Genomic DNA, 16,792 nt, shown 5'->3' with positions numbered 1-16,792 from the left:
ATGTTTGGGGTACCTGCTCTGGGACTTATCCCTTATGCAGTGGATTAGTGGGATAGACAGCAGGTGATATAGTTGAGATATGGCCCTCTCCTCTCCCTATGTGCAAATGAAGCCAAAGGAGATGTTTAGAGGAGGGTGGGCTTTGCAGGGACGGCTGGGGGGTGGGGTGCCGGAGGGATGCGTGCTGTTTTGGGACATGCACACTTTTATCAGCAGGCACGCATCATCTGGCTGAGGCTACAGTCAATGTAGAAGGGGAAGGTGACAGATCCGTCATCGCCCAGAGACGGCTATAAAAATCCAGTGCCCATTATTTTCTTTCTAACCACTTTAAAGAAACTTTGCCAGGCATCGTCTTTAGATTTCGAATGACTTTTGGAGAGGCATGAATTACCATCTATGCTGTCAGGAGTCACGGGACGATTAGGTGGGCTCCCTTTTGTCCAGCATGAGCTATGTAGCATTATTCAGATGACTTTGCTTTATGTTTTATAATGTGCTCATTGGCACTCATGAATTTTAGAGAAATAATTTGTCTGAAGAGTCTGCACCTGAGTCCGGGTCTTTGAATTCTACAAATACATTTTTAATTATTGCTGCTTCTTCTTTTTTTTTTTTTTTGTTTGTTTGTTTTTTAATTCAGCAGAACAAGTCATAGGAAAGAAATGAATGTGTGGTCACTTGAACTTGGGCAGACGTCTTGCTTTTTCTTCTTGTTCTTCTTGTTCTTCCTCTTCCTAACCATTGTTCTTGTGTAAGGGACTTTTAAAGTAGCAGAAAAGCTACTGTCCACTTAGAGCTGGGGATAAGGTTTGATGGTAGAACACTTACGTGCCTCCTTTCAAGCTCTGGTGTGACAATAAAAAGAATTAATTAATGTATTTATTTTAATGTACTGACACACTGAAGGGGTTGTAAGATACTCCTGTGTATATGAAAAGCCGTCATGCATACTTACGTATTTATCATGGGGGTCTCTCTAAACCATCAAGACTAGATCTGTTAATCGTAACTACTTAATGTATACCCGCCATGTCCAAGACGCAGAGCCAGATTTTCAATGTCATGTCGTCATTAGCTGGCCTCGTTCTTAATCTCCTTTGTGACTCAGGTATTTAATCCCCAGAGTGGCTTCTTGTGGAGCCCCAGCTCCGTCTGGGACACAGACACACTCTCCTCCCTCATTTTATTACGCATTTTCCTCATGTGCTCTTTTCTTAGAGTTCTCAACCTCAGTAATTTCATATACCACTTACAGTGAGCCAGCAACACTTCTTTGGAGCTCCACCTTAATTAGCAGCTTGATGACCATATTTACATATACTGTTGTTGTTATTATTATATTTTTTGGCCCTGAGTGTGGAAGGGAGGGTTTTACATCCAGCAGGCGAGTTCTCAACTGATGAGCATTATTCCTCACTCTCTTTCACTTTTTATTTTGAGTCACATTAAAATGCCCAGGCAGGCCTTGAACTAGCAGTCCTCCTTGCCAGCCTCCTGACCTATGCCAGCCAGCCTGAACATTTTTTTTTAAAGATTTTTATTTTCAACTATGTGTATAATTTGTATGTCTCTATGTAGACATGTGCACCTGTGTGCAGGCGCCTGTGTGAGCCAGAAGAGGGCACCATATCTTCCAGAGTTGGGCTTACAGGTGGTTGTGAGCTGCCAGTGTGGGTGCTAGGAACTGAGCTTGGCTCTTTCTGGAAGAGCAGTATTTGCTTGGACAGCTAAACCATCTCTCCAATGCCAGATTACTATTTTCTTAAATACATCTCTCTCCCTTTCTCTTAACATAGCAACACAAGCACTTTTTTTTTTTTTTTTTTTTTTTTTTAATTCATAGGCTCTTGAAAATCAGAGAACATGACAGAGAGTTTAGCATACTCGGTTATCTTGCAGTTAAAGAAGTAGAGGCGAGTGTAGGGGAGGTGATGCTATGCCTGGTGCGGCAGGGGCAGGCCACAGGTGTCCTGCTTTGGGTGAAGGGCGAAGGGCGTGTCGGTAAATCCCTGGCAGAAGGGCACGAATCTCTGCCACCCTCCTCCCAGAGTGGATGGGAGGTGCCCTGCCTTGGACTGTCTGTTTGTGGAACCGTTGAACAAGGCAAGAAAGCTGACCAAAAGAAAGTCTTTCAGAAAGCTCGGGAATGGTGAGAGGTAGGGAATTGGGGACCATCCTCTCACAGTGCTCTGGGCAGTGTAGATCTTTCCTGAGCACTGACTTAGTTTTTCTGCTGAAGGCCAGCCTTGGGCAGAATTGGAAAGTAGGCAGCTTGATACGGTGCGCTGATTTGCAAACTGATTTCTCCAAAATCAAAAGCACTCCTCCTGTGCGCCTCCCCCCCCCCAAATCCCGTAAAACAAACAAAAGAGAAAGAAAAGAAAGAAACCAACTGTGGAGCTCTGACTTCAAGTGAAAACCTGAGAGGAAGCCTGTGATATCAAGCAGTCAGGAGTGGGCGCAGTGCCCAGCTTCCCTCTTTACACTTCATCTTCAGTATCCACCCTGACACAACTGGGCTCCATGGGAGGCCTGGCTTTGCATGCTGTTTGGAAGCCATATTGCTTCTTAAAGCCAATGTTCTGGATTCAGAACTCTGTCTGTCACTGCAGGCAAACTTTGTAACCATGAAGCCTGGCTTTCTGCAAGCCAGACAGGAGACTTTTGTATTCACTACCTCAGGTGGCATGGAGTATGCCTGAGCTGTAGAAACTGCACTGTGAGCTCCACCACACCCTACTTTTTTTCCTTTTCACTTTTGTCTCCTCTCACATGTCTTCTTCAGGAGCCTGGGGTGGGGTGGGGCTCGGGCACCAGCACTCTTCAGACACGCTCTGCTCTCCAGGAAGACTCCGAACCACTCCGTGACCCTTCCTTTTAGGTTAGTCCGTGTTCTGCAAACCTGTATTCCTAAACTGGTGTAATTTGTTGGAAAGATGGGGTCATGGGCCATCACCCCAAAACTGTTCAGCTTAGAAACAGAAAACTAGCAAAAGCAATTAGCAGCACTAAGAAATAAGAATCACTCCGGCATAGGAGTTTACCTTTAAAAGTTGGTTTAGGAAGCAGACACAGTTGGAGCTCTGTAACTTCAAGGCCAACCTGTTCTATGCAGTGAGTTCCCAAGCTAGTCAGAATTCTATACTGTGATCCTGTCTTTAGAACATACATACACACACAGAGAGATATAAGCACGCAAGTGTGTGTGTGTGTGCGCGCGCACACACACACACACACACACACACACACACACACACACACTATCCATACACTAATGGTTGTAGGGATAAGATTAAGAAGTTGATGTTTGAATATGCTGACAAAGACAAAATTCAGTAAAACCACAGATGGCAATAAAAAGAGAATCAGCTCCTGAGCAGTCTGGCCACAGCGACCTCGGGATCCCTCTTTGGGGTGCTCTGCTCTGCTTGTGTTTGGGTGCTTTTTTTTTTTAACTTTGTTTACAAGATATTAGCATTTTGAGAAATGAGAGTATTTGGAGTGTGTTAATGGAACGCCCCAGTTCACATGCACTGCATGCTGGTTCATGTAATGACACAGGATGCTCGTAGAATGCAGCAGCCCAGAGCCTTCGAAGGCTCCATCCTGATGAAATTGGTCTTGTATAAGTCACGCTGTAAATCTCCTCAGATATCGCCCTGAGCCAAATTCTGTGGGGGGGGGAGAGAGAGAGAGAGAGAGAGAGAGAGAGAGAGAGAGGATGGTAGCGTGCAGTGGTGGATAGCTAGGAGGCAAAAGCTTTTGAAGGGCAGCAGAGCTTGCATCCTTTCTGCAGTCAAACAAAAACTAAAACAAAAGCCAGTGTGAATAAAAAACTGGGAGGTTGAAGACCAAAGCTGCTGTTTGACTGGGCACCATATGTTGGGGAATCCTTTCTGGGACAGAAGTTCATGGGGGAACCTAAGAATCAGTCAAGGAATGAGATGAGTGTGGGAAAGCTTGGCTGCACGGATGGGGCACCTCCAGAGGACTCGTCAGCCGGCCGCTGGGGTGAGCGGGAGCCTGTCCTTAAGAAGCTCCTTTGCCCATGATGCTGTGTGGTGGTGATGGGAAAGAGGCCAGTTAGGAGGTATGCCACCATCCCTGGTGTGATGCGAGGTCCTGACCGGTTGGTGACAGGGGCACACCACAACAACGGGACCTGTAGGGAGGACACTACACCAGGCACTTTAGAGACAGGATGTCAAACATTTGACAACTGAATTGATGGTGCCCGACTCCGACGTACCTGCCTAATGATGACAGATGTGCTGTTTTCGGCAGGAACCATTACTGCTGTGAAACTAGCTGAGCTTCAATACTTAAGTAGCTAGTGAAGGAGGCAGGAGCTGGGCTCACCTGATATCTGCTGATACCTGTACTGAAGTTAGGGCAAGGCCTGCGGTCCTCAGGCCACTGTTGGGCACTCTCTTGAAGCAGAATGGAAGTGCCTTGTTCTTGGCCGCAGGTGGGGAAATGGCGTTGTCTGAGTTGCCTGGAGCTCTGTTTCTTGCTCAAGTCCTGGTCTAAGGAACATGGCATAGTTTTAGGTAGGAAAATAGGTGCAATGTTTTGGCCAAGTGACGTTAGTGGGCAGAATATAGCTAAAGATCTCCCTGATCTCTAGACAGTCTATTACGTAATGGCTGTTTTTCTCTTCCTCCTTCCCTCTCTTCTTCCCCCCCCCATCCTTTCCTCCCTCCTCACCTCTGCTCTCCTCCCTCTCCTCCCCTTTCTCCTTCTCTTCTTCTGAGATAGGGCTGACTTCCAACTCAAAATGAGAGGATGACCTAGAACTCCTGATCTTTTTGCCTTCCCCTCCCCAGTGCTTGGAATTCTAGTGTGACCCCTCACACCCAGCTGATTGTTTCTTTTTACAGGGAGTCTTTTAATTTTTTTTTTTATTTCTTTCTTTTTTGAGTCCCAATTTACCCCCTTTCTTCGACCCTGATTTGACCTCATCTCTAGATACTCTTTGCCTGTACAGGAAGAGTAGAGTCGGAAATGGATGGCCGAGCCTGCCCTTGTCAGAGTGAATTGCTGGGAGGTTAGGACCACAGCCTAAAGTCAGCCTCCTTCTGTCACACAGTTGATGCTAAATTCTGTGGCTGTGCTCATCCGGGGTTCTTCAGCCTATGGCCCTTGACTGGCATCCTCTGCCGCCTGGGAAATTACTCCAAGTGCAAATGACCCAGGCTTGCCAAAGCAGATAGCATAGGGCCAGGCCGAGCCAGTCAGACCTTAACAACTTCTCCAGCTCAACCACGTGGCACAAAGCCAGAGCCCAAGTAGCACCGAAGGGAAGGGAATTGATTGAATGGGTAGAAAACAATATATTTAAAAAAGAAAGAAAGAAAGAAAGAAAACCAAAACACCACATATTCGACTAATGCTAAAAGCCAGTGTTGTTAATTGACGTAGAATGGGTGTGGGCGGAATCGTATTCTCCAAAGAAGATTGTATTTCCCCAGCATTTTCGACGTTGCAGCAATGGTCCTGGGAGAGCTTTATGTAACTTTCAGTCAGTTCTCATAGGAGCTGTGTGCCATACATACATATCCTCGGTGTTTTTAGAAATGAAGAAACGGAGGTTTCAAAAGCCCGCCTGGGGAGACGCCTCAGCCTGTAACATGCTCTACACCTTCTGAGCCCAGCTGCGTCCAGATCCTTTGCACCCATGTAGCAAGTCAGGTATCGCTGCAGACCTGGGGATGGTGGGTCCCGGGAGCCCACTAGCCAGGTAATTGGTTAAGCCCAAGGGCAACAAGAGACACAGTGTCAGCCTATTGAAGGTGGAGAGTGACTGAAGACACCTGACGCTCCAGCCTCTGGCCTCCACGCACCCCCGAGCCCCTGCAATTACCGGAGCACCCACACGGCACAGTCAGATAACTCATCCGAATGTCGCAGGGCACCTAAGTCGTGAGGCCTGTCAGTATCCGGGATTTAGACCGCATCTCAACCATCTACATTTATCTGTCTGGGCATCTTCCCCGAGTCTCTTTTCATCCTGATACCATGAAATTTTATCAGTGATGTGTGACATCCTATTAAACTGGGGTTACTGCGAACTGCATGCAAGTATCAGGGACTCGCTAGCATGAAGCATGGTAGGCATCCTGACCCATTTTTAAAGCACATCAGTAAGATCAGGTATGAATTATACAAAATTATGTCAAACCGTCAGGCTTTTTTTTTTTTTTTAAGGCTCCTCTTGGGTTGGAGCCAGTACAACTTTAAGCAAACGTTATGGAGGGGCGCCCTCCAGTGGAGTGTAAGGAAAGTACAGCTTCCAGTGGATAGACGAAGGAATGTAATGGGGTTTGCTGGAGGATTTCTCCTAATCCCTTTCAAGATTGAGTTTTTTGTTTGGTGGTTTTTAATCTCAGAGATGGACTCTGTTACTTTTATAACAAGACGTGGGCCTGGGTCATATTACCACTCTCTTGAAAATTGGATTTCTGCATCACAATTAGACTACACCAAAGTTTATGTCCTTCGGTGACTTTTCTCAACCCTTAATCATTTTTCTCACTTAAGTGTAAAATCTAATCGGAACCTGCTCCTGAAAGGTATGCAGTATGAATACACATGCCTGTATTTAATCCTTTGGGTTAAAATTCAGCTCCCAGGCTGCCCATAGCTTTGGGCATACCTGTGTGGATCAAGGTGATACAAAATGTGACATCTTTGGTTTCAGGGTTGGCACAGTCTATTGCAGTGCTGCCAGTCCACACACTTGATACTCCTTGACCCACCCGCAGGGCAGAGTGCTTTGCTACTTTTTCTTGAGGACTCTCAGCTCAAGCACGCTGTCCAGGCATCAGATGGATTTAGCCCTCTCTGGTGGGTGAGGGACAGAAAGGTGTTGGAACAGCTAACCGTCAGAGAAATCTTAGCAAAACACATTTTTTTTTTTCTTTGAGAGTAAAATGGCTAGGAGTGGATCCCCAGTTGCGTCAAATAAAATCTATTCTCCCCTCCCCTCTGGAATTTAATCACATTTGTGCTTCCAGGAGTATCACCTAAGTCGTCCTTTTGGTAATTCAAAAAGTAGCTGGTCTCCCTCCTCCTGCAGACTTTAGAATTGCCTGGTAGTAAACCCAGTCTTTATTCCATGCAATTAAACTTTTGACTTAAAATTGGGGGAGGAATTGCAATATTTACAGTTTCAAACGCACATCTCCTTGAAGGTTGTTTCAGCCCTATGAGGTGGGGCACAGAGACCTAAAACTTACACACACACATACACACACACACACACACACACAGAGAGAGAGAGAGAGAGAGAGAGAGAGAGAGAGAGAGAGAGAGCAAGCGCTTTGGGTTGAAAATCAGAGGCTGGAATTACATTCCTGGGACTTTTGGCTTCGGGCTCTGACATTCTGGTCTGTACCATGGCGGTTACATTAATAACTCTGGGATTTGGCTCCAGTAATCTGACCCATCCATTCTTTGTGCAGGGAACACACAGGTAACTTAAGCTTCAGTCCCCAGAGTCCAGGGTCTACAGCTTGTAGCTGATTCAGATGACAAGAGTGTCAAAGGGGCGCCGGGTATGTGCTCCTCTCGGGAGCTACTGATTTGATTGTTGGCATCTAGCTGAAACAGCGGTCGCAACTCTTCATCCACTGGGGAGTGCAGGGCAGAAGAGCTAGCTCAAACACCATCCTCCTATGTAAGCACCAGGAAGGTGACCTTCAGGTGGCCTTCAGAGTGGCCTGTCATGGGGCAGGTGTGGCTTTGAGATGCTGCAGTATGCCATCGTCTTCAGAAGGCCCACTTGTGCCTTTAGCCTGCTCAAGTGCACACCCACAGTGGGTTTTGCTGGTTGTCTCCCGTGGTCTGACTTCCTTTGACACAAAGGTCTTCAGGCTCACCTGATAAAGTACATTTTGTTTCTGATATTGAGAGTTATTATGAGGTAGCCGATTATGTCTTGAAACTAATTCTGTTCTTTGTCATTGGTTAGAATGCTGGCGCCTTTTCCTGTGACTGCTTTCCTTGGGAGCTGGTCTGACCAGTCTGTCCCGCAACCCCCCATGTAACTTGTAGAGGTCAAAGTGCTTGTATCAACTTAAGGATGGAACATTCCTGCTTTACACATGGAGAATGTTGAAGCACACAGGCTCAGCCATTTTTGTTTCCAGATAGCGGGAATGTAGGATACTGTTTGTTTAGAAACAAGTAGGAAATACTAGTATTTGAGATATTATTAAAGGAAAGGAAAGGCAGGGTATGTATTAATTAATCATGGATAAGTGACTAATCGCTATTAAATAGGACTATTCATGCTTCAAAGCAGTTTCCCCCTTTGGGAGTGATGTGTGCTTACTTCCCTGGGTAATAAGGATTTGTTAGCATGCTGTGTACATAGTCTAGACATGCCAAAGTCCTTTGCTTACCATCTGTAGTTGCCCCAGTGCCTTTTTTACCTTTGAGCTGATTGTCACAAAAAACAAACAAACAAAACAAAACAAACACACACACACGCACATACATTGGCAACTTGGTAAGAAACCCATTTGGCATATCCTTCCTTCTTCTTTCAGAATAGTGACGGAGGCCACATTAGTTTCCAGTCTAATGGAGGCCAAAGAGCTAGGTGAATGTGTTTGCGCTCACTGGGCAGAGCTGTCTATAGTTGCTCAGCGAGGACCACATTGTTTCCACAGGCCCATTGACCGCACAAGTGGAAAAGGCCCCAGCCCGTTGCATCATACAGTATTCATCTTAAGGGCCTGGCTGAGGCCTGCTCTGAAATTTTCATTCCGCCCTGGAAGTCATCTGGGCTCCTAAAACCTTTTAGGACACTACCATCCACATCACATACTGCTTCTGCCTTCTCAGAATCTCATTCTTCTTGAACGAGAAACTTGATCCTTTTCTCTTTAATCGCAGTTTCAGCAGAGGGGAGCCGGAACCCCATGGTGGGCCACAAGGCTTTAGTATACCGCGCTGGGAATCCTGCCATACTGCCTGTCTGTCCCCTCATCCTGGGCTCCATGCAGATGAGCTGTCGAGCTATCGCTCCATTTGGTTCTTCTTTTCTCTGGAGCTGCAAAGGCAGAGGTAGGAATCAGGAGGCATCTAGATGAGCTGAGGTAGATGGGTCAAGGGTGGTGGTTTTAATGTGTCTCTCGGAGGCCCCTCCCTCTATGAAGCCTCTGATTCTCTCCACAGCTTTACACTGATGGTTTTGGAGCCTAGTGATGCGTGCTTAGTGAATGGATGGAGCGTGGGCGCCATCTGTTGGCACTTTGTGGGAAATTGCCCTTGGATCACTGGGTAACCATCAAGCCCGCCCCCCGCCCCCACCCCCCCTCCCCCCGCCCCCCCTCCCGCCTGCCTCTTTGCTAGAACTGATGGTTGCAAATGGTGCTTTGCATAATCTGCTATAGAGTGAAAGTTCTATCAGAGAACAAGAGGTGGTACCCTTGTGGCTTTAAGACTATTTCACAGTCACTCCATTATCAGGCTTCTTTCGTCTGCTTGATAAGCCTTTGCTTGGGGATATGGACGAGGCAGAATTTCTTATAAAGTGTGAAAATGACAGTGTGACAGTATCGAATTGACACTGTCGTTTTAAGCATATTACCCATCAGTTCCATCCGCTGTGAAGATGGCTTATTCCAGGATATAGGATCTAGTCGTTTATTTGGTTTCTATCTGTTGAACTCAGGTTGTAAAAAGAAACACAGGTTATCAGGTAGAGGAGACGATGGGTAATTGAATAATTGATAACAAGTGTGAGAGAAAAGTCACTGGGGGCAGAGATGGAATGTGTACTTGGAATCAGGCCGCATATTTCAGAGGGACAGGGATGGTCATCTGATCCAAAGCCGAAGCTGCCTCCTTAATCCTCCACACACCCTGTAAGGCTCTCCCTCTACTGTTCAGTCTGTACTTCAGCACGAGTGGCCTGTGCCGAAGGCGTACATGAGACCCAGACCTAAGGAGAACACGAACTCTTGGTGCTTCGAAGAAGATTAAGGAAAACCAGGAGTGTCTGTCAGCTGGCCAGCAGGATTAGGTAATCAACAAAGCTGTGAACAAACAGACAGGATGCAAACTATAAACACACTGAGCACACTCATGCTGAGAGCTGGATGACCTGTGGGGGCAGTTTTGCCCAGACCTCGTTTTTATAAGGCATACAGCAGGGACACATTATATATACTAGCTGGATATACAGTAGCTCATTGCCGCTGGCCTGTCATCATGGTCGGTTGGGCCTCTGAGGTTTGTATCATTGTGGTGACACTAGGAGCAGGGCAGGGAGCTGAGCCCTTGAGTCAGAAAAGAGGGCAAAGCTGGCGTAGGTAAGCTAAGGAGGGCTGGTGCTGTCTTCCTCTAGGAAGCCGTGGGAATGCATCCTGGAGTCATGGCTGGGGTCCTTGCCCGCCATTTCTACTTCCTCGCCCGCACAGATAAAGGACTACTCCCAAAGTGTCATTTTTGCATGGACTCCTGAACTTTGTGGTTGTGGTTGGAACAGTGGGTGGCATGAAAGTGTCACACTACAGGAATTGACTGTCATAGCTGTAGATGAACTTGGAGACATAGCAGGGTATCCAGAGTGCCACACACACACAACACACACACACACACACACACACACACACACACACACACTACACTGAATACAGTGTCTTGTCTTCATACATACCTATTGGGAAAAAGTAAAATCAAGTCAAGTTTATAATAAATGACTTAATTTTTTGTTGTTGTTTAGAATACTAGATATTGTTTTGTAGGCTCATTATCCATTAGATGTTTGGAAGTGTCTGGGTGAAATTATATGATGTTTGGGTTACACTTTAAAGCGTTGTAGCAGAAAAATGAGATAAGTGACGTTGATGAATATGGTTCTGGAAATATTCTCTATAGTTGTATATATTTGAAAATGCCCAAAGTAAATTGGTGTTATGGCAAGGTCTTTGACTAGCCAATGGTGGTTTTAAATTTCCATCCTCCTAACCCCAAAACTCATGTAGCCTGGAACTTAAAGTCTACAGACCCCAACTTCTCCTGTGATGGGATAATAGCAGAATCACCTCTAGGTACAGTGATACACCTAGCCACAGCTACAACAGCATAGTTTTTTGATGAATGTGACCTCTTTGCACAGGCAGCATGGGTTTATCGTATTTCAGACTCTCCTGTTCTTTTCCATCTTCTCCTAGTATCTGTGTGGCTTCGTTTCCCTGACAGCACTTAAAGGAACCTCCTGTTTCTCTCTCCTCAGCCTGAGAGGAGTTTTGTGCTCAAGTGTGACTGTTAGATACTGTCACAGAGGAAGAAAGTCTTCTTCCAGAGCTGGGATGGGGCCTCTAGGCCGTTAGCACTTTTGGTAATTGGATACCTAGCTCTTTCACCTGGTAGTGGAAGCTTCAGGGAGGCCGGTTCTTGTGACCCTGACTCATTTGTCTCATAGTCTTTATTTTCTAGGCATAGCTAACCTCATTTAAATATATATATATATATATATATATATATATCTGTAGGAGTAATTCCTTGGGGTTTTTGTTTTATTTCATTTTGTTTTTACTTTTAGATAGAAAATCAATTTTCAAGGGTTGTTGGAGTCAACATTGTTGTCTGTGTTTGGTAGCAGACTCCTGTGATGGGCAGCTACCTTGGGTGACAGTTACCAGACGCCAACACATGCTTTTGTTTTTAGTTTTCTCTGCTGAATATTCTGGCCAGTTGTCCCTTGAGGAGCACACTGCTTCCATAGTCAGCACTGTTAGAAAAACCGGGCCTGGTGGAGTTGCAGTCCGTGTTCTAGGCTTGCTTTTTATCCCTGTGCCCTCTGCAGACTGAAAGGAGAGGTGAAGCTCCCTTCTTTATTAGCACAGTCCATCAATTATTAGAGGGACTCCCTTGGCCTTCTTGAATTGCCCATTCTCCAGGGCAAACATCTGCCTCTCTTCCTCTGTCTCTTGGGATTTGGCCAGAACCCTTATTCATTCCCCTTCATCTTTTTTACTTTCTACTTATGTTCATTATGTGTGATGATTGTTTGTGCTGCTTGTCAAATATTCCTGGCTCCCTTCCATCCCAGCACGTGTGAAGGGTGGACTTCCTCCTCTGTGGTTGGCTGGGACGGTGTGCTAGTTTGGGACACAGATTTCACAAATGGTGCATCGCTTCTAGCCAGAGCTCCCACTTCTGTGCCAAAACTCATCCTCAAAGAGCCTTCTCTCACTATAGTACAGGAAGTTGTGGATAGGGCTGCTTCCTCCACTTTCGTCCTGGGATAAGGGAAGGAGACCCTCCGTTTACCTACCCTTGACGGTCCTATCATGCAAATGGTTTGTTAGGTTTGTTGTTACTCAGCACAGTTTCACCTCCCCTGATGGAGCTAACATCTGGATTCCTCGCGAAACAATCCGCATTGTGCATGGGAGACCTTTTTTCCCCACACGGGTCCCCTCAGGTGTCTGTGACCGCAAATAGTTAACATCCCATTCCTGAATGAATTTAACAAGTCCTTTTCCTTCCCCAGTTAACCCAGTGTGTCTGCTTCAGACTGATAACTACTTTGCATATACAACCCCAAATGAGAAAAGAATGGAAACCAGCTCGCTGGGTCTTATGCAGAAGCGGCTGGTCTCAGCTCCCTGAGGTCTGAAGGTCTCTGTGAAAAGGGTTTTGACTGCTTTGCATGTGGTTTCCAACCCATTTTCTGTTTTAACACGACTACCTGGCTCCACACTGACACTGGTTCTTACTGCCGCTGTCTTTGTTTTTGAGGAATGTGCGTTCTTTGTTCTCAGACGAGACTGTGTGAAGTTCTGTCTGGAGTCTTGCCAGTAAGTTCTGAGTTACGGAAGCCATGCTTTCTGTGTAGTCTCAGAACTGAATGCAATGACCCTCAGTGGGAAATGTGTTGCTAATGTGTATTCTTGCACGAGTCTGACTGACAGCTAAGCCACCCACCACTTAGAGCAAGGTGTGCTTGTGTTTTACCATGGCTGCCTTACAAACTTAGAGTTGCTAGTCTGCAATTTTGTTGAAGGAAAGTGAGGTGTTCATTGTATTTGTAATCATTGTCATTGTGTTCATTGCATTTTTGTCTCAGACTCGAAACCCTCGCGCTGTCTTCAGTGGCTTGGTGGACTTTGACAAGGCCACTGACTTTCAGAACTTGGTTTGAAAGGAAAGTAATGAAATACTGAGGCTTTTTGTTCTCCTTTCCCTGCCTGACTCTTTGACAACCAGGACACCATTTTGGACCTATATGCTGCCAGCCCTTCTGTGAGGCTTTAAAACTGATGGCAACACACAACACATTGCACAAGCCGCTGCCTTCCAGTCCCAAAGTCTGTTCTAGACATAGGAAACTAAAGCCTTGACTGCAGGAGCTGATATGCTTTGCCTGTGATGGCGCAGCTTTCGTTGACTGAGCCTAGGCTAATTTCCATGAGTTTTGCTGTTACCTGATAGGGGAGGGAGAGAATACCTCAAAGCCAGCATGCTGCTGTCACAGGTAGTAGAAGGGCTTTCATTAGTCCAGAGCAAGGCCTCTAAGGAGCTGCATAAGCTGTTCAGTCCACAGAGTACAGCGAATGGTACCATCCACTGTGCCCCCATGTTTGCCAAAAACTGTGTCCACCAACATGCTTCCACCCAAGGACATGTCCCTAGTCCAGCAGGAGTCTTGCTATATCCAAAGGAGAGGCTGCACTGTTCACTTCATGTCATTGAATGTTTTGTGTGCCTTGAATGTGCCAGAGGCTTCTATTAGATTACTTTAATTCGATCTTCAAAACCACTCTATGCTATGGAGTAAGTTTGGTTTGCTCTTCCAAGTGTAGATAGGGGGTGGAAAAGAAAGCATATGTGAGTAAAATGAATTATGTCTATTATAAGCTTAGATTCTTGGTGTCAATGTATGATGATGGCTTACTTATTTGCTTAAGGGAGGGATTGGAAACTTGGGAGGGTTAAATATCTTATCAGGCTTATCTAAATTGTAAATGACAAACCCAGGACACCATCCCAAGGCCTCTTATTCTGGTCCCAGAACTCATGTATATTGATCAGGGTCAAAATGGACAAAGACCAAAGAAGTTCTTTGAGGGAAGATCTTTTAGTCATTCCCACTCTTGTATACTCACTACTGAATAGTCATGAACATTACCATGCCTGGGTTTTTAATTAGATTTTCAAAGCGTTAAGTAAGAACTACCTGCAGTTTTCTAAGCAACTGTGCAAAAAAATAAAACCAGCCCGTTGGCTTTAAAATGTTACCATAACGTGAATGTTAATGCTGACCGGGAGCTTGCTGGGCAGCTGGGAGGCCGTACTAATGCCCTCTGTGTTTCCAACATTTTTCAGTTTATTTATTTGGGCATATTAAGAGCATTTTTTTTCAAGGCCGATTGGGTCCATTCTTTCTTGATAAAGGTAGATAGCTAGATATGATCTGTTACTGGTCCAAGGTCACGGTAAAGCTTCCAGCAACAGAAACACAAAGCCGGAACTCTGCCTGGGGAGCCTAGCTACTTCCTCTCCAAGCCATTCTGCATTCACGTCAAGTCAGACCCGTGTCACAGAGAGAACAATATGTATGCGACACGCTGACCTCTGCAGCGTCCGTGAGAAGAGGGCAGTGTGCTGGATGTCACTTAAGCCGTGTGGCCTTCGGCGAGTTATTTCTCCTCAGAATCCTAGGCGTTTGTCTTTGAATTCCTCCCTCCCCCAATAGAGAGCGAGAGGCTCCAGAGAGATGACTTTGTGGACATGAATAAAGGGTGCTAATACCTGCAAACTGGGCCATTTAGCATTTTGTATATGGTGCTGTTCTTAGAAAAAGTTAGCCCTGCCCGCAGCTAAGGATGCTTCCTGGAATCTATTTTTTTAGGTTAATTAGCTTACTTACTTTACATCCCGATCATAGCTTTCTCTCCCTGCTCTCTTCCCAGTCCCTCCCGCTCTCCTCCTCCCTAATGCATCCTCCCTTTCTTCTCAGAACAGGGGAGGCCGCCCAAGGACATCAACCCGCCTTCGCGTATCAAGTTGCAGTAGGACTAGGTGTGTCTTCTCCTATTGAGGCTAGACCGGGCAGCCCAGGTATGGGAAAGGGATCCTGCAGACAGGAATCTAGTATAACCATCCTCTGGGAGGCGTCACCCTGCAGCTGATGGAAACAGACCCACAGCCAGACAATAGGCACAGTTTGGTAATCCTGGGGAAGAGGAGGAGGAAGGATTGTAGGAGCTAGAGGGGTCAAGGATGCCACAAGAAAACCCACAGAATCAACTAACCCAGGGCTCACAGGGGCCCACAGAGACTGAGCCACCAACCAGAGAGCATGCATAGGACAGATCTAGGGCCCCTACACAGATTTTAGAGATGTGCAGCTCGGTCTTCATGTGGGTCCCCTAGCAACCGGAGCAGGGGCTGCCTCTGCCTCTGTTGCCTGTTTCTTGGAATCTTGAGTAAGCTAGACAAAGTAAAAACCATGCTATCTTCACAGGAATGTTTCTATTATTTTTCAGCCAAGGGCACGGTCACCCTAGAGGTTGTGTCAGAGTCACGGAGGACTCTGTCACTGTCATCCCACACTGTGTTCCTCATTAAGAATCACTGCTGGAAAAAGGCTCAGTTTGTTAATTGTGTGTGTCCCGGAAGCACCAAACTAGATCATACAAAGATATTTGTACACTAACCGAAGATAATTAATCTAACTATAACTGTAAGACATTAAAACTGTACAACTTTGTCCAACAATGTGTGTGTGTGTTTAAAGAAACCTCTCCATATATACCGATACCGTTTATCCATTGAGTGTTTATTGAGGTCTCTGGAGATGTGGTGTTTGTGTCTTACGTATGACATTGATGGTCTAGTATTGTGTATGTCGTGGCGGGGTTAATTTGGTTTCATGGCTCAGTTTCAGCAGATGCTGTGCCTAAACTGATTCATTTCTTAAAATGGTGTGGTGTGGCAAAGTATATTCCCTAGGACTCGGGGAGATGGGCATACCTCTTTGACTCCACAAAGTAGGAAGGGAATGGCAGGGAGCTCATTCCCTAGACTGGAGGCCCCAGTGTCTATAAAGAATAATATTAAGGTCTTTGTCAGTAGAAGCAAAACCAAAGCATCGGACAGCAGTTCTTAACCTGTGGGTCAAGGCCCCTTTGGCAAACATCTGTCTCCCAAAATATTTACATTATGATTCATAACAGTAGTAAACTAACAGTATGAAGTAGCAACAAAAATAATTTTATGGTTGGGTTATCACAACATGTGAAACTGTACTAAAGGGTGGCAACATCAGGAAGGTTGAGAACCACAGCATAGAGGATTATGGGAAGATGGCTTTGCCATAGAGTTTCTTAGGAGTAAATAGAAGCCAGTGCCCCTGGAAAGGGTAGAGTCAGTAAAGCCTTTCTCCCTCGTTCCTCCCTTTATTTCTGCTGGTGACCTCTGCAGGCTGTTGCCTCTGGTGCTCTGCCCTGCCCCCTCCCCCCTTCAGATGTGGCTAGTAGCAAAAGTGAATCCTGTTCAGAGCCCCCACTTGTTGCAACTAACCCCGGAGCCACCGGAGCACTCAACTGCCTGCTTCCCCCCCCCCCCCCCCCGTCTCTCCCAGCCCTTGGCAATCCATCTGCCATGACAGCGAATATCAGCTTGGTTTGGCTTAAACTTAGGCTGGACAAGTGTGCTAGAAGGAGGTGGGGGGGAGGGGGGCGGATAGATATGGGGAAGGCCTCATGCCTCCCTTCCCTACTCCTTCCTCACCCAAGTCTGCCTAAAGGAAGCTGTTAGAATCCAA

At 46.2% G+C, this 16,792-nt stretch overlaps 1 protein-coding gene across 2 annotated transcripts in view; it reads left to right on the top strand.

Annotated features, from left to right (window-relative positions):
* The window catches only part of Mb21d2 (Mab-21 domain containing 2), a 101,390-nt gene that overhangs the window by 80,949 nt on the left and 3,649 nt on the right, over nt 1-16,792 (top strand). The gene's annotated exons all lie outside the window — the stretch shown is intronic.

The sequence above is a fragment of the Meriones unguiculatus genome, chromosome 17 (assembly GCF_030254825.1).
Source record: "Meriones unguiculatus strain TT.TT164.6M chromosome 17, Bangor_MerUng_6.1, whole genome shotgun sequence".
NCBI classification, from domain to species: Eukaryota; Metazoa; Chordata; class Mammalia; order Rodentia; family Muridae; genus Meriones; species Meriones unguiculatus.
The sequence above is the reverse complement of the archived record's forward strand: the minus strand, read 5'-3'. Positions and strand labels throughout refer to the sequence as shown.